This window comes from Nansenia antarctica, assembly GCF_963989245.1.
Source record: "Nansenia antarctica genome assembly, chromosome: 18".
Taxonomy (NCBI): Eukaryota; Metazoa; Chordata; class Actinopteri; order Argentiniformes; family Microstomatidae; genus Nansenia; species Nansenia antarctica.
The window spans coordinates 11,152,493-11,163,803 of record NC_137691.1 but is presented as its reverse complement, the minus strand read 5'-3'; positions in this window follow the sequence as shown (position 1 = coordinate 11,163,803).

The following is an 11,311-nucleotide window of genomic DNA, read 5'->3' as shown; positions in this document are numbered from 1 at the left end:
ACATTTGTTGAAGTAAGTAAGTAAGTAAGCTAGCTAGCTGACAGGACATGACAGTGCCCTAATGAAAGACACTGTCGATTATTAGCTTTGTCTTTGGCGCCCTTTCAATTGTCGACCATCTTAGCTAATTACTTATGTGGTTAAATGTGTTTTTCAGCTGCTAATATAAGCACAGACATGCTGCCCAGCCTCTCTAGGGAGGATTTGCGTGATCTCTTTCCCGGGCCAGAGCACTTCTTCAGAAGGAGAACCATTTGGAGACTTACTCATGGTGAAAAGGAGGTAATGTTAGATTTTGACAATGAATATATAACCATGCAGGTAGTGTTTCCTGTTCCATTTCCCAGCCATGATTGCAATACATTTATCTAAAGATGTCGTTTTTTTGTGTGCTGTTCGGTTGTTGTAACAGTGTGGTGTTCTTCGCCTTCATAATTACCATCGAATAAATATATTTCTTACACAGGATGAAGAATCAGCGCTGTCTAGACCAGACACTTCCAATGGGACCTGTGATTTCAGCCCCATCCCCTTTCCCTCCACCCGCCTCCACTCTCCATCCCCCTACCTTTCTCCAAACACAAGAGACCAACATGGTGCCACCAGAACTGTACAGCTTGTCAGCCCACAATATGTCTTATACACAGACACAGAGTTGGAGCAATCAAGAAGCACCTTTTTTGAAAAACAGCGAGCTGGACAAGAAGGAGACTATATGCTTCCCAAAGAGCTTCGCTGTCGACTAATCAGGAATACAATAACAAGCATGATTTCCATTAAGAGAGCGGCAGGGGATGACTTCCAGTATCCATGCAGCCGTGAGCTCACTGTGATGGCAAAGCATCTCATAGAGTACTACCCAATGCTGCGGGACGGATCTGCAACCAGTGGAGCTGAGTGGGTAAGTCACTAATAATAATAATAAATCACTACTCAGGTATTCAAGACATGTTTCCAAACGCAGCACTGTTATGATAACTGGCAGGCAAAGTGCAAACATCTGACATTCAAACCTGGAATCAGGGCAACATGTGTCTGCATGTATGGTTTCATTTCTGGATTCGATTTTGTTTAATGTGATTTATAACACAAACAATTTGTTGTCTGTCTGTTTCTTGTTAGGAATCTGTGAAGAAGCAGCTTTTGAAAAGGATTCAGAATGTTACAACGCCCAAAAAGAAGCAGGGACCGACCCCTTCAAGAAAGAGGCCACGAAGCCTTCCCTTTCAGAGCAGCCTGGAGATGTCCACTGATGACAATGACGAGTCCGCCTCCTCAACTTTGATCTTGAAGAGATCTCCACAATCTAGATGCAGCACTCCAGAGGTTGAACAGTTGAATGGTAGGTAAACAAATTGAAATAGTAGATAGTGTTTCCGTATAAATGCAGCTTCTACTACTACTCAAAACAAGGGACTAGAAAGAAGGTGACTATTCAGTCCTCTGTTTCCTGTGGAACAAGAGTTTTTCTGTGGCGCCAATGTTACCGGCGGGGAGGGAGGAGTAGGGCCAGCAGAAACATTGCTCTTAATTTCAGGCTACATTTTTTAATGTTAATTGATGGGGTTTGTTATGTTTTCTGGCATCAGAAACTATTGAGAGCCTACAGAACCAGGCGAGACATTATACAGCTCTACAGGAACTCTACAGGAAAACCAAGGCCAGACCCAACAAGAAGGATGTTTCCCAGCTCCTGGACCTTGAATTGGAAGCAAGACGGGTCTTCATCGACTCTGATGCTACTAAGGAGCAGGACAGGCCTACCAAGATACTTCAAGCGTATCCCTGCTTCAGAGAACTAGATCATGTAAGCAAATGTATTCATTTTAAGTGGCCCTATGCTTCCTTAGCTTAATTACCATTGAATAAATATATTTCTTACACAGGATGAAGAATCAGCACTGTCTAGACCAGACGCTTCCTCTGGGACCTGTGATTTCAGCCCCATCCCCTTTCCCTCCACCCCCCTCCACTCTCCATCCCCCTACCCCTCTCCATCCCCCTACCCCTCTCCAAACGCAAGACACAAACATGGTGCCACCAGAACTGTACAGCTTGTCAGCCCACAGTATGTCTTATACACAGACACAGAGTTGGAGCAATCAAGAAGCACCTTTTTTGAAAAACAGCGAGCTGGACAAGAAGGAGACTATATGCTTCCCAAAGAGCTTCGCTGTCGATTAATCAGGAATACAATAACAAGCATGATTTCCATTAAGAGAGCGGCAGGGGATGACTTCCAGTATCCATGCAGCCGTGAACTCACTGTGATGGCGAAGCATCTCATAGAGTACTACCCAATGCTGCGGGACGGATCTGCAACCAGTGGAGCTGAGTGGGTAAGGAGCTCTGCTTTTGTACTGTTAAGTTTGAGAAAATGTTTTGACATCCAGGTTTTTATTTCGTTGACAGGGGAATGAGGGGGGAGCTGAGAGGATGGCACGCCTTGATTGACTAGTGCTGGGGGGGAACTCAAGCCATTGATGGTAACAAACTCTTCCCCGTTAAAGAGGTAGGATTGGAACCAGGAGAGGGTTGTACTGGTGACACCTAGGAGGTTGGATAGGCGGTTGAGGAGGATGGTGTAGGAGACAGTGTCAAAAGCTTCAGAGACGTCCAGGAGGATGAGGATGCTGATGCGGCCAGAGTCAGCAGCGATGAGGACGTCGTTCAAGACATGTTTCCAAATGCAGCACTGTTGAATACCTGGCAGCCAAAGTGCAAACATCTGACACTCAAACCTGGAGAGAAGTGCTGCATCCAGATCAAACCTGGAGGGATGTGCTTCATTCAGATCAATCAGGGCAACATGTGGCTGCTTGTACTGTTTCATTTCTGGATTCAATGTTGTTTAATGTGATTTATAACACAAACAATTTGTTGTGTGTCTGTTTCATGTTAGGAATCTGTGAAGAAGCAGCTTTTGAAAAGGATTCAGAATGTTACAACCCCCAAAAAGAAGCAGGGACCGACCCCTTCAAGAAAGAGGCCACAAAGTCTTCGCTTTCAGAGCAGCCTGGAGATGTCCACTGATGACAATGATGAGTCCGCCTCCTCAACTTTGATCTTGAAGAGATCCCCACAATCTAGATGCAGCACCCCAGAGGTTGAGCAGTTGAATGAAGAATCAGTGCTGTCTAGACCAGACGCTTCCTCTGGGACCTGTGATTTCAGCCCCATCCCCTTTCCCTCCACCCCACTCCACTCTCCATCCCCCTACCTTTCTCCAAACGCCAGAGACCAACATGGTGCCACCAGAACTGTACAGCTTGTCAGCCCACAGTATGTCTTATACACAGACACAGAGTTGGAGAAATCAAGAAGCACCTTTTTTGAAAAACAGCGAGCTGGACAAGAAGGAGACTATATGCTTCCCAAAGAGCTTCGCTGTCGACTAATCAGGAATACAATAACAAGCATGATTTCCATTAAGAGAGCGGCAGGGGATGACTTCCAGTATCCATGCAGCCGTGAACTCACTGTGATGGCAAAGCATCTCATAGAGTACTACCCAATGCTGCGGGACGGATCTGCAACCAGTGGAGCTGAGTGGGTAAGTCACTAGATTTCGGCAGTATCACATTTTTAAAACTTTCTTTTTTTATTTGACAAATTACATTGTTTACAAAAAGTTCTGTCATCACTTTCATAGCATCTTCAACCACACAGACAGTGTTGCTGGACATACACTCTTAAGGCATTTATTATAGCAATTTTGATAGTTTTATGATGATATTGACAAAAAAAAAAAAATGTAAACAGGGGTTTGCGGTTTAACTGTAAAACCGGCCAAGTCTATGGTTGTATGGTTTCATTTCTGGATTCGATTTTGTTTAATGTGATTTATAACACAAACATTTGTTGTGTGTCTGTTTCATGTTAGGAATCTGTGAAGAAGCAACTTTTGAAAAGGATTCAGAATGTTACAACTCCCACAAAGAAGCAGGGACCGACCCCGTCAAGAAACAGGCCACGAAGTCTTCGCTTTCAGAGCAGCCTGGAGATGTCCACTGATGACAATGATGAGTCCGCCTCCTCAACTTTGATCTTGAAGAGATCCCCACAATCTAGATGCAGCACTCCAGAGGTTGAACAGTTGAATGGTAGGTACACAAATTGAAATGGTGGATAATGTTTCTGTATAAATGCCACTTCTACTACTACTCTAAACAAATTGAAGAGGCAGGCACAAGACCCAATCACATCAACGGGTCTGCTGTGGAGAGAGCAAACAGCATCAAGTTCTTCAATCACCTGGGGTGAACACACCAACCGTATGGTGAACAAAGCACAACGTCGTTTTCCTTCCATCTCAGGCGGATGAAAAAGTTCCGCTTAGGGCCTAAGATCCTTCTTCACACACAACCGAGAACATCCTGATGGGTTGCATCACTGCCTGGTACGGGAACTGCACTGCCCAAAACGGCAAAGCGTATTATTGTGTTTTGTATCTGAATGCTGCAATGTCAATGTTGAGGAACCAAAGCCAAATAATTTTACTCTTGTGTACTTAGTAAGATAGAATCGAATAAAAGCGATTCAGTGGTGCAGTAGCAGCGGAAACATTGCTCTTAATTTCAGGCTACATTTTAAAATGTTAATTGGTGGGGTTTGTTATGTTTTCTGGCATCAGAAACTACTGACAGCCTACAGAACCAGGCGAGACATTATACAACTCTACAGGAGATGTACAAAACCAAGGCCAGACCCAACAAGAAGGATGTTTCCCAGCTCTTGGACCTTGACTTGGAAGCAAGACGGGCCTTCATCGACTTTGATGCTACTAAGGAGCAGGACAGGCCTACCAAGATACTTCAAGCGTATCCCTGCTTCAGAGAACTAGATCATGTAGGCAAATGTATACATTTTAAGTAGCCCTATGCTTCCTTAGCCTGCTTAACACCAGACTCAAACAGACTCGACACAAAACGTCCTCGAACTAAACAAGGACAAAACAGAGATAATTGTATTCGGTGCACCTGACAAAAGATTGAAAGTCTCCTCTTGATGTATTTTCTTAATGCTATATGTAAAGCACTTTGAATTGCCCCTGTTGTATAACATATTTGCTATACAAATAAACTTGCCTTGCCATGTATGTGTGTCAGATTATGGATGAACTCCGGCGGATCCTCGATCGAGGGAACTCCCGCTTCATATCTGAACTGAAGACCCGCTGGGGGACCTTTTACGACAAGGCCCAGTATTATGGAGTGTTCAGAAAGGTCATGAGGCCACCGCTGCTGGACAAAGGTAATGACTTGCTCTGTTGACAATAGAGAATCCCATGAAAGTATTAATGTTTGTTTAAATAACTGGCTGCAATAAATCAAATTAGACTATTTGGGTTTTTAACAGTGAAGCACTCAATCGCCATGATGAAGGCTTTACCAGACATTTTCCCATCACCTGTGGCTCCACCCATGAAGTTAGGACATGCAAGTGAGGCTGTGCTTCACGTCCTTGAGGTAAGAAATGTGTGCTTGTATGAGAATGTTCATGTCACTTGACCATAAGTCTTGATACAAGGAGTGTGAATTGTTTTTGTGGTCATATTTGTTTTTCCTCCTTGTGTTGGTGTCAGTCTGCAGAAGACCCCAACACCTTTCTTCAGACGAGATCCCTCATCAGCCCTGTCGTGATTGTGGGTGAAACCAACTGCATACTGACAATTGGAAACCTGCCTGTGGTGACCTTCCCCAAGGAGGACATCTATGCCAGCATGATGTATCTCATGGCGTGTTATTACGCCTTTCACCTTACGTATCCCAAGTGCATTGCGACGCTCCTCTCTGTGCTGCAGACAGAGGTCCTCTCGGACGCCATCCACGACACGGACATGACGTCTTCCTATAAAAAGACGATGGCAGAGTGGAAAACGTTCCTTACTGACTAGAGAGAACCGATCCGATAACTTTTTAATAAATAGGCAGGGTTTGTTTTGTTTTATTGTTAGAAGTTTGAAAGCATTTACGTTTGTACCAGTGGCGTTTTTGCATCCTCTGTTCTTAAGGATATGCTCCTCAATAAAGAAGTGAAATTGAGATTAATTCTTTCTTTAAGCAAGCCAATCTAATTTCTAGTAGTAGTACAAGTACATTTTATCTTAGTCAGGACTACTTATTTAACTCTAACCCTTTTTTTAACTCTTATTATTATTATTATTATTATTATTATTATTATTATTATCATCTTATTATTTTTCCTTATTTCAAGATGATGGCACTAGCATTTGCTAAATTCAAGCACATTTTCCTACATATTGAGAACATCATTATAATTTGTTTTCCTTGTATCCAGACAGCTGTGTAGCTGTACTGGTTTAAAGATATATTTCCTAAACATATAGCCTTATTGGCCTTATTGAGAAGAAAGCCCATATTACAAGCACAGCACTCCACTGCTGTAATACTTAGAAATGAATAGCCCCGATATATTTCCTTTTTATTTAAATTGACCTCTAATCTGGGCTAAGTCTTTCCTCGGTTCCTTCTGTCCTCTTCTTGCCACCTTTTCCAAACACATTGAAGGAGATGATCTGAAATGATAATGAGACGAGAAGAGCTAGAAAACAAGGAAATACTTTTTTTCAGTAGGTCCTAGTCTACTGTTTGGTGCTGAGGCAGGCACCATTTTGTAGGCCCATGACTGTCATGACACTCTTCTGCCACACGGTGGCACTGCTGCAACAGCATTCTCCTACCTAGCTAAATAGAGCTGAGCTGGCTGAGTCTGGTGAATAACGGTCTTACTGGCAGAGCTCGATGGTGATAATGAAGAGCTGTCTTTGTCACTTGGATTCCATTTTGTGCTTCTGCACAGATGGATTCCATTTTGCGACATGTTGCAGTTGTTTTCTACGAGAACAGATGAGGTCAAGGGTTTGGAGTAAATGGTCATTAGTGGAATTAGGCCTACAGTACCTATGGCTCAGTGCAAAGATGGGAAATATCAGGTCATTTAAGATGATTGGAGTACAGTAAATTAATGTGTATTCCAACTGCAGAAACACCCAACCAGAGCATTTCTATTGTGCAGTAAGCCTAAAATCTTAAACTCCTTTGAAAATACATGAACATGTCTATTTTTAGCTATTTCTATTATGGGCTTAAGACAAAACCACTGTCAACTGTCATAGATGCCACAACGTTTGTGTGCATTGAGGCTTTAATCAGAGGGAACCATTGAACGTTGCGGATAGAAAAGCACCAAATTAGTCTAGTTCAGGTCCAATCGATCCTCTTATTGTGCATGCTAAGCCCAGTATCTCTTCTATGCTTTGCATTTCTATCTGCGACATTCTAAATCGGAACATGACATCTGCAACCTCTGAGTGAGCTCCTCATCCCCCCTCACAGGCCTGTGTTCAGCTTGGATGACTTGCATGGCTCATAATTTACACCCGTTACATAAGAGCGCTCATTAGGCCTTTGGGCAGATGTCATATGTTGTTGTTATGGTGATGGGTGGTGACGACATGCTGACGACATGCATGTAGAGATAGACTCCAATGAGACGATGCTGAATCTGTTACTGATTAACAGGTGACAATACATAAGATATCAGATAACCATCATCTACACGTCTATATAAACAGTTTGATGGATCCTGTGGTGCAGTGTAGAGCAGGAGTGCGTCCCAACAGTCCGAAGTGACCTCCACTTTGGTTTGGTCAAATTCCTGTCTGGAAAGCATCACCCTGTCTTTAGATCAGTCCAGGTAAAGGTGAATAGACAGGAAAGTAGGAAGCCCACCATCTTAGACCTTATCTACGTATCGTGTCCTGACATGATGTAAGGCCTAGCTAGGAGCCCTGTCAACAAAATGGCTGCCACTCACCAGTCCTAAACATCAATCTAGATTGAATCTAGATTCAGAACTATCACATATACACTCAAATAACACCATTAGGAACACCTGTACAACTTCTCATTCGTTCAGGTGGTGTAATGGTGTGGGGAATGTTTTGTTAGCACACGTTGGGTCCCTTAATATCAATAAATCATCACTTGAATACTCTATTACGAGTATTGTTGCTGACTATGTGCATAATTCATGGCCACAATGTACCCCATCTTCTAATGGGTACTTTCAGCATGATAATGCACCATGTCACAAAGCAAAAGTCATCTCAAACTGGTTTCAAGAACATGACAATGAGTTCAGTGCTCTTCAGTGGCCTTCCCAGTCATCTGAATCCAATAGAACACCTTTGGGATGTGGTAGAATGGGAGATTCACAGCTTGAAAGTGCACCTGAAAAACCTGCAGGAATTGTAATATATCATATCATATCAATCATATCATCATGGGCCAGAATCCCAAAGGAATGTTTCCAACATCTTGTGGAATCAATGCCACGAAAAATAGAGGCTGTTTTGAGAGCAAAGGGAGGCCCTACCCAGTATTAGTATAGTGTTCCTAATAAAGTGTTTGGTGAGGGTATATACAGCTGCCAGAAGGCACTCTCACATCATAGCCCACTGAGTCTTCCACTCCTGCACGTCTCCTGAATGTCACAGTCATGTTCCACTGGGTGTTTTACCCAGCGTTCTCCGTTCCTAGTCCAGGGGCCCCACAGTGTGCAGCCAGGAAGTTGTTCCAGCTCCAGCTTAGCACTAACACGCAATAATTCAGCCAACAAACTTACTGTACCACTTACCATCATCGATTAGTTCTCTCTGGGGGGTGTTAGTGCTGAGCTGGAACAAAAGCCTGCACACAATCCCCCAGAAACCCGGAAAGTACAGCTGCTTTGACCCTGAAGCCATCAGGACACAGTTGTGCCCGAATGTCTGTTCAGTATAGAGGGCATGATGAGAATGCCTGCTGCAGCCCACAGCTGTAGTGAGAGAATTGTGACACAGTCTGATCATTTGGTCCACATGTCGACAACCAATCAAAATGTTCAGACCTTTCTTTTGAACACGGAAACTACGTTTCAACGTTGTTGAGAATCACAACACAAACTCGCTAGTCAAGCCGAAATACTGCAAGGCAATGGATTGGGTGAGTAATCCCCACTGCTACCTAGTTAACTATAACTCTACTTTCCATTGCTAGCAGGCTCATAAAACAAGCTGTGTTAGTTGACTAGCGATGTGTCATTGATTTTCAACAACGCAGAAATGTATCCACATTTTTCAAAAGAAAAGTCTGATTATTACATCGGATCCTGACATGAGGACCAAAGCATTTGAATGTTGAACAAATGGTGTCTGTGTAATGGTGACAGAGTAGAAGACCACATAGGCATGTCACTCAACCATCATGTGAATGCATGCTAAAATGACTCCATAATAATGCAGGTATACTCAACGGCGTAGTGATATATTATCCATTGTGTGTATAGGCTACGATCATTACTATGAGAGTTTATGAGAATATGACAAATGTGTTTTTTGACATTCTGTTACATATCGTTGGTGAATATAGTGTTTTCTGTCATTGACCTTCTAAGAACACCGCCTTCTGGTACCTGACTGAAATCAGAGACACCGATCGATTGCTGAATCAAAATACACAAACAGATATATTTTTTTCGTAGCTAATTAAAATCTCTTTATTACAACCACATGTACATCATCATATTCCAAAAAGAGTCTTCTTGAAAAGTGAAAACGAGCAATAAACCAGAGAGTTGCACAGACACTGAAGGTGTATTAGGCCAGGCCAGGCAGCAGGGAGACAGTAGTGAGCATGTAGGGAACCAGCAGTGTGCAAAGCTTCAAGTCACAAGTCTCCAGCCCCCCCCCCCCTCCCACCACCACCTCTCCCCCAAGTGCCCCCTGTGTGCTTTGCCACTTCCACATAGGAAAGCAGAGCTATTTTCAGCGCTCTTAATCCTCACGTATAGCAGAGAAAAAGATGGAGGGAGAGAGAGAGAGAGAGAGAAGATGGAGGAGGGGAGTGGGGGAGATGGAGGGAATAAATCCTGTCTTTTTTCATCCATTATTCAAGGTGTTTGAGTCATGCCGAGTGTGACGTGGAACACCTTGCCTCGGGCGAGCGAGGAAGCTGACACACTCTCTCTATATCTCTCTCTCCCTATCTTCTTCTCTCTCTCTCTCTCTCTCCCTCCCCTCCCCTCTCTCTCTCACCAGCCGGGGCTCAGCGTCGCCGTGTGAGCGAGTGTGTGAGAATCACGCGCTGTGGGAAAAGTGTGTAAAAGGGACTCGCAGTGCAACACAGTGTGTGTGATCCTGTCACTAACGACGGGTGCAGCTGATACTACACGCCAAGCAGCGTCACCTCAGCGCCAAGCTTCATGTCGTTAAGTCATTAAGTCGTCATTATGACAGAAGTGGTAGAATCAGGTTCATTGATCAATGATTGTGTGACTCTTTCAGTTCAGGGATGGGTATTGTACTGTACATAGAGCCTGCTTCACCCAGACACAAGCCTTCATTACCCTGACATAAGGCTTTATGACATCCTCCCCTGTTTGACCTTTGACCTTCACCAGTAGACATTTTGGCTCTCGAGGACTAGAGCTTTTGAATGATCTTTTATTGAAAGGGATAGTTCACCCAAAAGAGGGCAAACTATCCCTTTAACCATGGTAGGTTAAAACCCTTGAGATTAGAAATCTCTTGTTATGTAAGGGCGCCCATAGATCACCATACCGCTCATCTGTACTCTGGCTTTGTAAGCAACGGAATGGATATGTACATAATACAACTAAAATACAGCAGAAACGTGGCAACAAATAGCCAATAATACCAATACACAGTCCTGATTCACTCTTCAAACCCTAAATAAATTCAGATACCGATTTATATATATATATATGTTTTTTTTTCTTTTTTACAAATTATGAAAAACAAACTCATTCTTTTGTTTACATGGTTTGTGACTTTCGCAAACATATCTGAAGGGATCTACACCACTGCGATAAGCTCTCTCCTTTTTTTCCCAACGTTCCATAAAAGCTTTGAGATTTAGAAAAAAAACATTGACACATAATCATTCTACAGTCATTCCACTGGCCTCCCTAGTCCCAATTCTACAAGATCAGGTTAAGATAATGTGCTGGCTTGGCTATCGACCACATGACAGCTGATAGCAAGGTGGTTAGCCTTAGCCAAAACTGCCAATCAGTTTCATCAGTGAAGGATGTGCTGAAGTTGACGGTTCGAGGCTTATTTTCAGGATGTGACAGGAGATCCTCCCCTGATGAGGATCGTTCGTGAGCTTAGAATGATAAGGTTCTATCTCTGTGTAGGGTAGTTCAGAGATATTGAGCGTCAAAGTTTTTACATTCCATTATGTTTTGTGAGATGGAACCTTTGTATTTTATTAATTACTAACTA